We start from the raw sequence: 15,417 nt of genomic DNA, 5'->3' as shown, positions 1-15,417 counted from the left end.
TCAACCGCGAGGATGATATACGCATGCCCCCCGGCCGAGTGAGGGTTACAAGTAATAAAGTCGATACCCCATTTGGCGAATGGACCAACGGCAATTATAGGGTGGAGAGGAGCAGGTGGAGCGCGCATCTTGCGATCAAACACTTGACAGTTGTGGCACTTCCTGACTGCAATGATACAATCTTTAAACATAGACGGCCAGAAATAGCCAGCGCGCAACACCTTCTGAGTTGTGGCATACCCAGACATATGACCGCCACATGCTCCAGAGTGACAATCATTCAAAACCTCTCAGCCTCTTCGTGAGTTAAACAACGTCGAAAAACTAAGTCTGCCCCCTGGCGATAAAGTGTATCTCCAATAATTTTATATGGCTGGGATTGAAACCGAATTTTTCGACGTTCCGCTTTGGAAGCTTCAGGCCGAAAGGTTTGGGTTTGGAGATATGATTATATCCCCGTACCACGGATCTACAGTACTGATAAGAAACAAAGATTCGTCCGCAATGGACTCTTCTGCCACAGTCTCTGTGTCAGCACTCGGGAAATCACACATCAATTCCGCAAAAACTAAGGATTTCTTAGACTTGGACTTCTCGAACTCCAAGTCGAACTCTTGCAGGATAACAATCCATTTAGAGTACTTGCCCCCTAGCAGTTGTTTTGTCAAAATAAATCATAGGGTTGCAATCCGAAATAACTGTAGTTTTGCGGAGAAGAATGTAGTGACGAAAACGCTGGACAGCTTGAACGGCTGCCAGGGCCAATTTCTCCACATGCGAATATTTTAACTCAGTGGGATTTAAGGTCCTACTAAGATAATATATCACATGCTCCGCTCCGAATTCATCTTCTTGAACTAACACCATTCCAATGGTGGAATGCGAAGCTGCGAGGTATAAGAAGTAGTCCTGGTTGTAGTTGGGAGGATGCAATAACGGTGCATGGGTCAACGCGTGTTTAAGTGCATCAAAAGATTGTTGGGCAATCTCGTCCCAAAAGAATTGTGCGTTCTGTTTCAACAACCGTGTAAAACCTTTAGTGACCTCGGCGTAGTTTGGGATGAATCGGCGTAAAAAGTTCGCTTTCCCTTGCAAACTTTGGAGTTGGCGCAAACTCGAAGGAGGAGGCAATTTGATGATAGCCTCGACTTTCGAGGGATCGACGCGAATGCCGGCTTTTGAAACAACAAATCCCAGCAATCGACCTGTTTCTATACAGAAAACACACTTGTGGGGATTCAACCGAATTCGATAATGCCTACACCTCATAAAGATTGCTCGTAGGTGGACAAGGTGATCAGCTCGATGTAAAGAATGAGCAGGCAAATCATCGAGATAGGGTTGCACAATGTGCTTGATGTCATGAAATGCATAAGACATCGCCCGTTGAAAAGTAGCCCCGGCATTCTTAAGCCCAAAAGGTAATTTGCAATAAGCAAATGTCCCCCATGGACAAATGAATGCCGTTTTTGGTTGGTCGGCAGGTAGAATATTGATTTGATTATAGCCCGAAAAACCATCCATGAAGGAAAACATTTCACTTCCGGCACAATCATCAATAATTTGATCGATATAAGGCGTAGGATAGTTGTCTTTTGGACAAGCTCGATTTATATCCCTATAGTCGATACAGATTCTTATTGTTCCTTGTTTCTTATTGACCGGAACAATATTCGATACCCAATCCGTTAACGGGATCGGATAAATGAAACCTGCTTTCAACAGCTTTTCGACTTCTGCTTTAATCGCAGCCGCTTTTCGAGGGTGAATTTGACGCAACCGTTGCCGGACGGGTTTAGCATCCGGGTAGGTCTTTATTTCATGAACAACAATGGCAGGATCAATTCCCGGCATTTCCTCGTAAGACCAGGCAAACACGTCGCGGAATTCTTGGAATAGGGCCTTGTAAGTTTGGATTTCTTCTTCAGTACATGCGGCACCTATATGAATGTTTTCCTCGATTCCGGGCTTCACTGAAATATCAATGGGAATAGTACGAGAAATATTCCCTAAATTCAACTCTGAATCAGAATGTTTCGTTGGATCCTGAGCGTCTTTGACATATTCAGCGGTAAAGATAGATGAAAAATCATTTTCAAATGCATCATCCTTAGGTAAAAACGAAGATCTGTGATGGAGATCCTCCCATGGTAGATCGTCTACACTTAGGATTTCGCGAAGTTGTTCGTCAGATGACACGACTTCGGGAAACGTTATCCGTTCTAAGGGTGAGGTGAAAAGTGACTCTTCACTGACCACATTCATTTGGTCGACTTCGGTTGAATGAAAGTCGGTAAAAGACATGAGAGCTTCATAAGCAATTTCATACGGACTCAAAGGCATAGCATCACCGAGTGAGTCTATCTCAGAGTCAGATGGGACGAACCAAGGATCATCATAAATAATGTTTTCTGATGTAATCATATGAATTGTTGCAAACGAAGGATCTGCGCTGAGTGGAGGGAGAGGAAAAGTTCCCAGTAAACCGGAATCCTTAACTAAACCTACACCAACGTCCCTATAAGGGATTGTCGTTTTACCGAACATGCTGGATACTCTCTGAAGAGGCTGGGTCGGATGAAAAGTATGTCAGCTGATCAATAGTCACGATCTTACCGTTATGTGGAAACTTAATTACTCTGAAGACCGATGAAACGACCGCTGTCATAGCATATGACCAACTTCGACCCAAAAGAAGGTTGTAGTCTAGAGGGGCATCAACCACTTCCACATCCAGACTAACGGTTTTACCTTCAACCCCTATAGGCAATTCTTGTAGAATACCAAACGGACGGAACCCACGGCCATCAAAGGCCTTAAGGATGGTGGGGGATTGGTTCAACGAAGGAGAACCAAGCGATCTCCAACATTGAATCGACATAATACACGTAGAAGCTCCCTCATCAATCACAGTCCGATGAATAGGCCTGTTTTTGACTATCACTGGAATTTGGAAAGCCATTTGATGGGGGAGACGTGGTGTACTATTTTCTAGATCAAAGATCATTAGGTTCGGGTCCTGAACATCGACAGCTCCGATAGCCGACAAAAGCAATTTCCGTTGTGCTGGGCATGATTGCAGCACTTCGAGTGCCGACATTGCTGAAGGTGAAACAGCTAAGTCCTCAACAATGTTGTAATTCTGGGCTGCTCTCGCATGTGGATTGAAAGCAGACCTTCGAAGTACACCCTTGGCGGGCGGCTTAATCACTAAGTCTGGGTTAGGTTTTTCGATCTGTAGTGGATCGGAACCAGGAGCTGAGGTTGATGGGTTAGAGTGAGAAGATTCTGCTTCCTTACCATCAACAGGAGCCTTACTACCATAATCTTGCGATCGAGTCGCAATCCTCACATGAGACATCATCAAAATGGGTTCTTCACTGGCATTCGAAGAAGAACCTATCATCTTATTCTCCTGCTCTGGAAATGGATTCTTTAACACAGCAGGAGTGGGAGAACCTTTGACTATTTTCACAACCTCGGCCCGATGAGGGCAATCTCTCGTAAAATGATCCTCTTCACAAATAAGACAAGGATATCGAGGTTTGCGTTTTTCGTCATTGGTTTCCGACTTTTCAGTTTTCTCCTTTGGAGCCTTGTCTGCTTTAGCCTTCTTCTTTCCTTTCTTCTTTCCACCGTTTTTTGATTTGGCCGTAGATGACTCTACAGCGTGAATGTCGGCGGTGAGTTCAGGAGAAGACTCTCCTGTCGGAGAATCAGGCAAAGTGATAATTGGAGTAGTTGAAGCCTTGGAAGACTTCTTCTTGCTCTTCGTAGTCACGATACCAATCATACCATCAGCGGCATGAGATCCCGAAGGAGCAGCAGCGATTTGATTCGACTTTGGAAGATCCGGAATCTTCTCGTGTAACGTACCCGACTGAGTGTAAACTAAGTCAAGGTATTGTGCCTGAGCAATGACTTGCTCCTCAGTAACTACTCCGGCCTTAGCTACATCTTCAGTAATCTTCGGTAATAATGATTTGACAAACCATTCAGCTAAGATTTGGTCCGGGATAAAAACTTTCACTAATCTCCTTCGACGTCTCCACTCATGAATGTGATCAGAAATATACGTGGACGTCGATTGTTTTAGTGAAGTTAATAACTCCGTGCCGTTATCGTATCTGACCGGCAACTGAAAGTGAGTTAAGAACGAGGTAGCTAACTGGCTAAAGTTGTAAAAAGAGGCCCGTGGTAACTCAATGTACCACTTGGCCGCGAGACCAATGAGTGTACGCTGGAAAAGACGTAAGCGGATGGAATCATCTGAGATAGAATTCGAAGCACACCAGAGGTGGTAAGTCATCACATGATTGGACGGATCCTCTCCAGACTTACCTTCGAACTTGGGTATATCGCTGGGCAACTTATTTGGCATTGGCGGCCAGAACTGAAGATATTGAATTGGATCGTTCGTTAGGCGCGTCAAGTCGGTAAATCCAAAGTTGCAATAAACGGTAACTGCCGGTTAGGATCTCTAAAACTCTGGGTCACAATACCAGCCCCAGGAGGAGGATATCCAGGATAACTAGGAACAGGAGTCGCATTTGGGATATTATATCCTCCTGGAAAACCAGGATTAACCGGACCGTACTGGGGTTGTTGAGGTTGTTGATAAGTGTACCCAGGATACGGTTGATACTGGTAAACCGGTTGTTGGACAGCTTGCCCAGGTTGGTACTGTCCCTGGTACGGAGGTTGAACAAATTGAGGTTGAGTAGTGACAACCGTACTTATACCAGGCTGACCTACAGGCATCTGGACCGTGGTTTGAATCGTAGATCCAGACAACGGTAAAGATGTCTGAGGTGTGGTAACAGGGACAGTAGAAACTGGAGCCGTCGATACTCCAGAAGTAAGTATGGTAGATGTAGCGGTAGTTGCAGCAGCCGTTTGAGATGGAGTACTAGGTGCAATTGACGGCTGAGTAACTACCGAAGCTACAGAAGTTTGAACATTTGGCTGGACAGGTTGCGGTTGCTGGGTTGGACCAGAAACTACGGGTTGTCCAGCTTGAGGAACCATCTGTACACTTGGCTGCAACACCTGTTGACCCTGTGATGGATCCCACACTAACATTCCAGGGTATTGACCCGTAACAGGTTGAGGATACTGAGATCCATAACCAGATTGAGGGTAGGATTGATAATTGTAAGGTGCAGTTCCCATACTTGGAACATATGACTGACCTTGAGGTGGTTGATAACCTTGACTTGAGTATTGACCTTGAGGTTGATAACCTTGAGGTAAATACTGATACTGGGGTTGACCTTGACCTTGAGGTTGGTACCCTTGAGGTTGATAACCTTGGGGTTGATACCCTTGAGGTTGCCATCCTTGGGGTTGCCATCCTTGAGGTTGATATTGATACTGAGGTTGACCTTGGGGTACATATTGAGGCTGAGGTTGACCTTGAGGCACGTATTGCACCATAGGTACATACTGACTTTGAGGTTGCCCCCCAGACACGATTTGTGTACCTTGAGGTTGCCCCCCAGGCGTTAACTGCGGTTGCCCCCAGGCGGTAATTGGCCACCTTGAGGTTGGGAAACGGGAACTGAACCTGACATCATGTAAATGTCTCCTACACCCAATGGTATATTACCACTGTTTCCAGCAAATAACCCATGATCAACGGGTTGAGGAGATGCCCCCGCAAAGGTACCAGAAAGTGACTGATACCCAGTGGGAACAGAAGGACCGCCGTGTAAAAAAGATTCAGGACTTTGAGTAAACACGGACGACTGACCAGACATATTTACAGGAGTATAAATACCTCCAGGTGGAAAAGGAGTACGAGGTGTAGAAAAACCTACTGAGTTGTCTAAAAAATTGGTTAACGCAAGGTACCAAGAAGTACTTCTAGGAGGACTGTAAAAGATGGATTCACGCTCCCTTAGATCAATAGTAAGTTGACCTTCAAGGTGAGAGACACCTATATCCTCTTCTGGAGCAAGTTCTTCTATAGCAATCAAACCAGAAGGAAGATTTTCGGTGATAATTCTTTCTATTCTCGGTGAATCAGGGACACTAGAAGTTGGAGTAACAGGTTCGGAAATTTCAGGTTCTTCGCCTGTTTCACTGGCAGATGAAAAACTACCAGCAAGCTCGGAAACTGTAACAGTTTCGGGATTGTAACCTGTTTCTAAACTTTGGTAATCTGGATGGACTACCAAGGAAGATTCTCCTTCTTCAGGTGAACCTACTCTACTGTCACTAGGAGGAGTTACAAGGACCTTTAACCCTTCGTACTGACCCGGAATGTCTTCAGGAGATTCACCCCGCGATTTACGGAGTTTTCTTAACAAATCTATTCCGGTAACAATCTCAGGAGACTTGCCCCGAAGTCGACGGGACTGTCTCGGTAATTCCGCCACAATTAAAGATTTTTAACTACAACACACGAAAACAAAGTAAAAATTTCAAATCAAACCACCTAAAGTCTTCTAAAGAAGCAAACAAATTTGAAGCACACGCCTAAATAATCTAGAGCGTCAAACCAAACACAAACAGTAGTCTTCCGGACCAAAAGCGCTAGTTGGTGATTAGGCCCAACCTCGCAGGATTCAGTACAGAAATGGCGGGTGGAACAGTTACCCCGGCAACCTGCTTAATGAATAGACCGGCACAAGTTCCTCCACTTTAACCGTCTCGAAGTGAAGTGAACCCCCCGGAAAATCCAAGTGAGTATAACCGACGTCTGCTCCAGGTACAGTGGGACCTTCCCTCCACCGTCACCTCGGTAGAACCCTAAAGATTATGGTCACTAAAGTTACCAATCACAACAATTACACCTGGGGGAACAGTCTAAACTCCGACAGCACGCAAGGGCAGAGTAACAAGCTCAATCCCCTTACCGGCTCCTTGACAATAATCCAAGGTTTACCGATAAGTGACCCCTGGCTCCTCGACAATGGTTAATCCGAGGTTTACCGTTTGTAATACGTACTGTCTGGCGTCGTTCCCAACGAGGGGGAATGATCCCCTCACTGGTTCGGACACGAGCTCGTGCTTCTCCTTTAAGAGGAGCTTTCCCAGAGTGCAACTGAAACAATTGGATTTATTCTACTCAAGATAAACTATCTGTTTGGTTTTGTAGTCTTGGAGAGTTAAGTACTCACCTACTCCAAGACCCTAGCCTAAGCTATGTTGGTGTTTCAGAGCCCTAGAAAAATAAAAATTACTAGATTGATTTTAATTTAAGCGTTACTTTTAAGGTTGTTTCTTAAGTCAAAAGGTGATGGAAGTGAAACCAGTGGTGTGTTGACTCGACTCGAAACCACTACAAAATGCACCTAGGATGATTTACCCACTACTTTACTTTTTCGATGAATTGCTTAACTAAAAAGTTGAGAGAATGCAATCTTTATAAAAGCAACTTCTTAATTGAAGACAATCAAAGAAACAATTCGTTTGTCTTTTCCAAGCATAAAAACATGACCGCTCTTTACATGCACGAAAAAACTCTTTTCTCTTTCAAAAACAAAAAGCTACTTGAAACAAGACTTTTAAAGAAGATGTTTTTGTATTTTTCTTTTAATAAAGCAAATAAATCTAAGGTAACAAAAATCAATCTTAACAACTATTAAAATCTACGAAAATTCACTCATAAGCAAACTAAAAGGTAAATTTACTCTAAGCAATCTTAACGAGGCCAAAACCAACAATGATTATTCTAAGGTGTTTTACTTGATCACAATCAAATCAAGGACTAGCTTATTGCAGAACCAAAAACTAGCCAAAACAAAACTCTAATCTTTTTGTTCTTTTGTAAAATGGAAATCAACACTTTATAAACAAGTAATTCGAAATTTGACCCAAAACAACTTAAATGGCAAGTTGCTCACACAAGGAGACTTTACGACAGGCCCTGACTTCTAAGAAGGCTGACAAACCAGAGAGATCTAAGGCTGGACAACTTTCTACCGTCAAAGTCACTAAAGGACCTATCCAAAAATCAAACCCTAGGCCTAAACTTCGTTGAAATCCACTAAAACACTCAAAGCTCACAAAACAAGTTCAGGTGAAAATTTTTGACAGGGTACTAAAGGATCTGGGCAGAAAACACTAAGAAAAATCAAAATCTAAAAGCAATTAAAGCAAAAAATGGAATTTTCCTAAATTTTTACAGGAAGACGCAGGCAAACCGTTAGAACAGGCGCGGGCCCGCTCTGTGCAAACGGCAACAGCGCGTCCAAAGACGCACTGTGCAGTACTCAGAGGGTGCGTCCTTCTGGAAAAGTTAAGAAAAACCAAATCTAACTAAATCTAAAGCTAAGCCACCCAAATACTAATTCTCACAGTCAAAAACCAGAAAATAAAAATGATTTTCTCAGAGCAAAGTTCACACAAAGGAAAAGACTTTCTCATTAATGGATTCCCCAGCGGAGTCGCCAATTTGTCGTGGCGGAAAAAGTCGTTTGTGCGGACACAACTGACCTCCCTAGGAGTCTAAACTCTCTAGCGATAAACAAGACAAAATGGAGTGATCTTTCTCTAAATATACCTTTTAAAACATGAAAACTACAAGTGTTTAGGCTTACCTTATTCCAAAACGCTGTTGTTGTAGTCCGTCCTTGCCGATCCGGATGAGCTCCTCCTTCACATCAATTCCTGCAACCACAAACAATCAAACAATTACCAAGCACTTGCATTTCATATAATAAAACATATATTCAACATGCAGACCAAGGAACACATGAAATAACTCATTAACACAAGCTATTGAGAAAAATAAACTAGTTTGTATTAATAACGAAACAAAGAAACTCTTACAACCTGGCCTTGGTGTTGTGCAAGTTCCTCCCAGGGTCCATCAAGGGTTTTCCTCTACTTTGACAAAGCTCACCCACTTCCAAGTAGAATCAAGCAAAGACAATCTCTCCTCACAATGTTCTAAATGGGAGTCCTAATTCCTGCAGCATTTACCCAAAGAAAATGTATAGCTCCAACCTCTCCTCCCTCTGGCTCAATGCCTTTATTTATAGTGCTGTAAAGAGGTTATTCAGGTCCACCATCAATGGGATAATCCCCCTCTTTGGGTGGGATAGCTCCCTTATTGATGGGATAAGTTCCTCCTTAATAGGGATACATGAACCAACTGGAGGCGCATCCATTTCATCAAACCGACCTCTAGAAAGTTCTAGAAGTAACCACAAGTAACTTTTTTAAGATGAAACTTGCGCATTTTGCCTTTTACAGAAGGACGCACCTGTCCCTTAACATACAGAGCGTCCAAGGACGCAGTCTTTGTGAACATTGTGAGCGTCCCCGCAGGTAAGGCTTGAGAGAACCTGCGTCCCCAGAGATAAACACATTTTTTACAAGACTTTCTCTCTTTTTTGAGTTTGAGATGGATAGCAGAGGCATAAGACTTGCCTAAGAGGGTAGCATGACTGTTGATTGAGCCATACTAACTGTAAGTAGTCATGGTGACATTTTTTAGTGTAACAGTCGCTAATTGACATGAGTATCCCTTATGTCAATCAAGGACAAATGATTAGTTTTGTGTCAGGTGGGAATCGTCAAGGAGGTCCCAACCCATCCATGGGGGCACCCTAATCACATATTCAAATGAGTCAAGGGGGCACTGCTTATCCCGGGGCAATTCTATACCCCAATATCAAAGTCCTCATGGAAATCCACTCTACAACACCATACCTCAAAGAAAATGCTACACCATGCAACCCATGTATAATATTGGGAGTCAAATGATAGGAGGAGCACAAGGCTCCTCAAGTCATATGTCATCACCATGGTCCGAATCGGGGGCACCCAAATATTTTCCTTTCTTGGTAACATTGGATATACCCAACTTATACAAACTGACAAATGACCCCATCATCACAACTTACAGTGGTCACCGATCCCGCATAAGATACCAACGGACATCCCTAAGTTCGATGGAAAGCAAGGGGAGGATCCGGGCACCCATATCACCACCTACCATCTTTGGAGTGTTTCTAACTTCACAGTGGATGATAGTGTCCGGTTAGGTATTTTTCCTTGCACCCTCACTAGCAATGCAGCTAAATGGTATATTGAGTTACCATGCGCGTTAGTAAACACCTTCGACACTTTAGCGATGGAATTCTTAAAGCACTTCTAGCTAACTATCCGCTATGAGATAGGGACAGAGCTCCTCACATCATTTCATCAGGATACCGCCACCCACATCTCCAATCATATACATGAATGGAGACATAGGTAGAGGTTAGTCAAAGCTCCCCTCTCAGACTTTCTCTTAACGGATTGGTTCTGCAGGTCCTTACTCCTGCAAATCGCTAGAGATGTCGCTCTAGGTGGTGCGGTCATAGAAGACCAATCCATACATAGTGCCCAGCACTTAGATCTGACATATTCACAATCTGGCACTCTTTATGACATAATCCTCAATTCCCCTTGGAACTCCAGTGATTCCAATACTGCCCAATCAACTGCTCTTCCTACCACCACGATAAACTCTGTGCAGTCTACACAAAATCCCGGTGGTAAGAAAAAGAAGAAAAAGAAAAAGACTGCTCCTTTTGAAGAGCAGTCAACAAAGTCGTAAAACCCAAAATAGAAGGCAGTTGCACCTCCTGATGATGGAAAGGATAAACCTGCCACATTTCCTTACAAAATCTATGTTGAATACCATATGACCTATCACTATCTGCGTCTTCAGGAATGCACAAAATACATTGCTCAAAAGGATACTGGTAGGACCACTGTTGTCCTGAATAATCCTTTCATCACTCAGCATCAGCAAAACCTTATTGAAAACCAACCCCGATCCCCGCAAGGGGGAAACAATGATTCACAACATCCTTCAGCTGGTGAAGGATCTTCTACCGTTTTCACGTTTGTAACGGTAGATCTACAAACAAGAGCCAAATCTTATGGAGCTCCTGTCGTTCATGCAGAGGAACCTTCCTCAAGTCCAAACCCACTGCCACCCAATGATTTTCATATTGAACAACCAGTTGCAAACCTTGTAATTCGCCCCCCCAAGGGAGCACTTCAACGCACAATGAACAATATATCTACACGTGCCACCCAAAACTACCGCATTGTAGAAGACTTGGTACAAGCGCTGTCAGCTATGTCAGTTCTTGAATTATTACAAACATGCCCAACACAATGGAAATCTTTTCTTTTGGCTATTGGTGGTATAGACCCACAGGATTCCATGCTTGCAATTTTTGACATGGAAAAGTGTAAACCTCCCCTTTCCCACCAACTTGCATTTCAAGTGAAATTTTTTTGGAAAGGTAAAGGTATACACAGAACTGTCATCGACGAAGGTGTTTCTACCTGTGTCATGTCAGCTTCATGTTGGCTCACCCTAGGTTCTCCAACCCTATCCTCACTGTCAAATTCCCTTAAATATTTCGATGGTGATACTTCCATCCCAAAAGGTCACCTATCTAGCTATCCCATCACCTTGAGTGGGAAAACAGTAAAGGTAGATATTGAAGTCGTGGATCATAAACTCGACTATAATCTACTTTTGGGCCGCACTTGGACTTATGCCATGAAGGCCATTGTGTCTTTGGTCTTCCATATCATCCTCTTTCCCTTGGATGGAAAGATAGTCACAGTAGACCAGTTGTCCTTTTGCACCCCAGATTACTCTCCGTTACCTAAAAGCTATGTAGCCTTAGTGGGTTGTGTACCTAACACTTATGTCAGTATCAGTACTGGTCTCTTGTAGGCTTCTTCCCTCATGGGTTTTTTCCCTCTTCAACTGCCAAAGGTTTCAGAGATGGTCAATATGCTTTCATCTATTCCTCATGAACAGACTGATCCATGGATCCTACTGGCTCCTTCAGACATTGACATATACGAAGAGAAAATGTTGCTCTCACCAGCTGAATTGGCTTACCAAGCCATTCAATTTGCATCCGAATCTCCAGTCACTTTGGTTTCAGCCAACAGTACCACTGGCCCTCCCATAACCGCTCCTTTTGATCCACTCAATCAAGTCCTACCTATGGAGAAAGCTATTAGATAGATCATGAGTTTAGAAGAGCGACCTTGGGAGGATTCGTACCATCATGTTTCGATATCTGATTCAGACATGATAACTCTTCAAATCCTATCACCTGACATACTAGAAATCGTTTCCTCACCATATACGACTATCAACACTTTGGACTCGGAAGGAAACAGGGGCAACATTTCAAAAACATTGCTCATAGATATTTCTGTCATGATAGGCATCGTGGAAAACATACACATTAGAGCCAATCACAATCTTGAGGAAATTGTGAGCTTCACCTACCCATTTAGGGACTTCTGCGATGTCTTTCCTTGGTCTTATGAGGAAATGCATGGAATAGACCCTTCTATTTTCAAGCATGAGATCAAAGAAGATCGAGCATTATTTTTATGGTATTTTTCTTGCTCGTTAATCCGAACAATCCCTGAGTCTCCTTCTTCATGCTCATTAATCTACCATGAAGAAGATTGAGCATTCCTTTTATGGTATTTTTCTTGCTCGTTAATTTGAAAAACCTCGAGTCTCCTTCATTGGGCTCATTAAACTACTACAATGAAGATATTAGAGCACTTTTTGAGATATTTTATTGCTCTTTAAAAAATAGAAACATCTCTGAGTTTTCATCATCGAGCTTGTTAAATCTATGCGACGATGGTCTGAGTGACTCTTTTTCATTCTTTTTCTATCTCATTAAACTAAAAAAGATCATGAGAGCTGTTATCAAAAAATCTGACCTTGATAGGCTATTGATCAAGGAGACTCTGAGTAACTCTTTCAAACCAATCTTTTGGTTGAGGCTTAGCCTCCTCAACCTAAGAGGGATCTCTCACTAGGTTTAGGGTTTTTGATTAATGATTAGATGGCTAACTCTAGGAACAAAATGAACAAAATTATAACTGGTTGACTAGTTGAAACTATGATTAGCAAATATCCATTGGGTTGTGGATTCAAAATAGTCTTCAACAAAACAACATGATCAACAAAACATGGAAGTCAAGGCACTTAGAGTTTAGGTTTATAAATAAAACAGCGACACAGTGAATCAACACAGTTTACAAGCATGTGAAGGAAGTTAGAGCATTTTCCAATGAATTCTAAGTATCACAAGCTCATACCACTACAAATAAGTAATTGAAAAAAGCCATAATAACATCAAACACATAAACTCCTTGTGAATCTTGAGTAGTCAAACTGATCTAAATATTAAGTATGAAAACCATAGTTTCTTACAATAACATAATCTTTCCTTTACTAATGAAATTTCCAACCTTGAGGAATTTGATTCTCAAGCTTTATATAGAGTTTTACATCCTTGGATACTATGATCCACCTTTAGAGGAATTCGAATTCCTAACTTAGACACCTATCTATTCACAAAACAAACTATTTAATTACAACTTGACAGCTAGCTGTCTTTAAGAGTCCTAATACAAATAGGAGTAAAACTCCTAAAACATGCTTTCAACAAACTTATTTGGGTCTTCAATACATTCTTTAATCAGCTTCCAACCATGTCTTTGAGTTTGATGATATCCATAGTGCTGTTGCAAAACCTGTTGAGTCATGAACTAACTGTCCTGAAAACTAGGACACAGAGTTCCTCCTTTTAAGGCCCTTAACCCTTTGTGTTTATCTTCAAACAATTTTTTACTAGTGTATATGTGGCATGGATTAATAATATTTTGAAACATCATTTTTCACCTGTGCAAAAAGGAAACTCGAGCATATGGTGTAAAGGATGAAACATGACTGTGCTATGAAAATACTCTATTTTCATAGCACAACCTTCATATTACCTATGAAATACTCCTTGAATCTTTGCTATCTACACCACTACCATCTGAGACTTCATACATGATCCCATGTCTACCAGCAACCTCAAAATTTGGAACTAATCCAACCTTACTTTCAGAAAGCATCCACAAGTGCTAAATGATCATCTTCAGCAGTTTCGTAGCGCGCTACGAAACTGCTGTGTATGTTCTTTTTTCAACATGGCCTTCAAAAATCTGTAGTTTGGGAGTTTTTTCAAAATTCCAAGAAGACTGATATGATCAACCAAAAATCAAAATCACTTACCCTTATAGATGTTCTTCTTCACAGTTGTTCTTCCTTTATATCCCAAACTTCTTTTTATGTGCCAAAACTGTTTTAATATATCTTCTTCACTACCTCTTTTCAACACCCTATTTCATTCTTGCTGTAGAGCCTTTTCTAGATTTGGTTAGTTGCATTTCCAGATATTCAATTTGCCTCTTCAATCCCCTATTTGTAGCTCTCAACTGAGCATTAATCTTGCTTACAAACGTGGCTTCTTTGGTTGCAAGGACAGTCCAGGTGAAGTATTGAGTTTCACTGCTTAGTATTTCTAGTTTGGACACCTTTTCAGCTTCCCAGAGAGCTTTCATCCTTTTGAAATTTGTCCTTTCAACAACATGCTCTCTTACTCTTACTCTTAGTCTAGAAATTTCATTATTGGCAGCCTTTAACCTTTCTTCCATAACCTCATAACTGGCTTTTTCTGTTTGAGTGGAAGGAACTGTGTTTTTGTCTCTGTCAGGTCTTAGAGATAGTAAGTCTATCAACTCCTCTTGAATAGCAAAGGCTTCCCCTGTTCTCTCAATTCAACATTGGACTTCTGCATCTTCTTGGATTGCTTGGTTAAGGGCTTTCTAGGTTTAAAAACAAATGTTGTAACATCATCCTCAAATTCCAGTTTCTTGGAGGGTTTCACTTTCTTTGACTTCCTTTGATCAAGTTTTTTCACATCTGCCTACACCAAAGGGGATTCTGTAATGTCAATGGCCTTTAAGATATCATTTAAATCACCCTTCAAGCTTGAACCTTCTCTCGAGATCACTGTCTTGCCTTTCTCCTTTGCAATTTGGCTTCTAGTCAATCTGTTTTGAACTGGTTTGTTGGTTGACTGCTCTTGTGTCTTTCCTTTATCCCCAAATATCTTTTCCTTGGTATATTTAGGAGTTTCAAGAATGACTGCTGGGATTTTTCTTGCTTGCTCTTTCACCTGCTTCCTAGGCTTCAACTTAACATACCTTTTTTCCCTAAACATTACATACTTGCTGGTTTCTGCTAATGGAGTTCCTTTAACCCTAGGGTTAGTGTCTACACCTTGTTTTTCTGCTCCAAAGTCACATACAAACAAAAACGAAGACCAATATTTGTTGACCCTTTTGAGTTCATGTAGAACTATTAATTTAATTAGACCATGATGAAATAGGGAAGTCTCACATCCTTGAGATTTTAACTGTACTTTATCTGCCATCTTAATTATACTTCAAGATAAGAAGTAAGGCAAATCTAGAGAAGTCATACTAGTAAAATATAGCAGGAGTTTAAAATGATATGGATAAACCTTTTGATATCTACCTTCACAGGTGAAATAATGCTGAATGTTGAAGTGCAAGTTGATA

The sequence above is a fragment of the Pinus tabuliformis genome, chromosome 9 (genome assembly GCF_031772625.1).
Source record: "Pinus tabuliformis cultivar Carrire ecotype Pingquan chromosome 9, CPIR1, whole genome shotgun sequence".
Classification (NCBI taxonomy): Eukaryota; Viridiplantae; Streptophyta; class Pinopsida; order Pinales; family Pinaceae; genus Pinus; species Pinus tabuliformis.
This window is presented reverse-complemented; position numbering follows the sequence as displayed.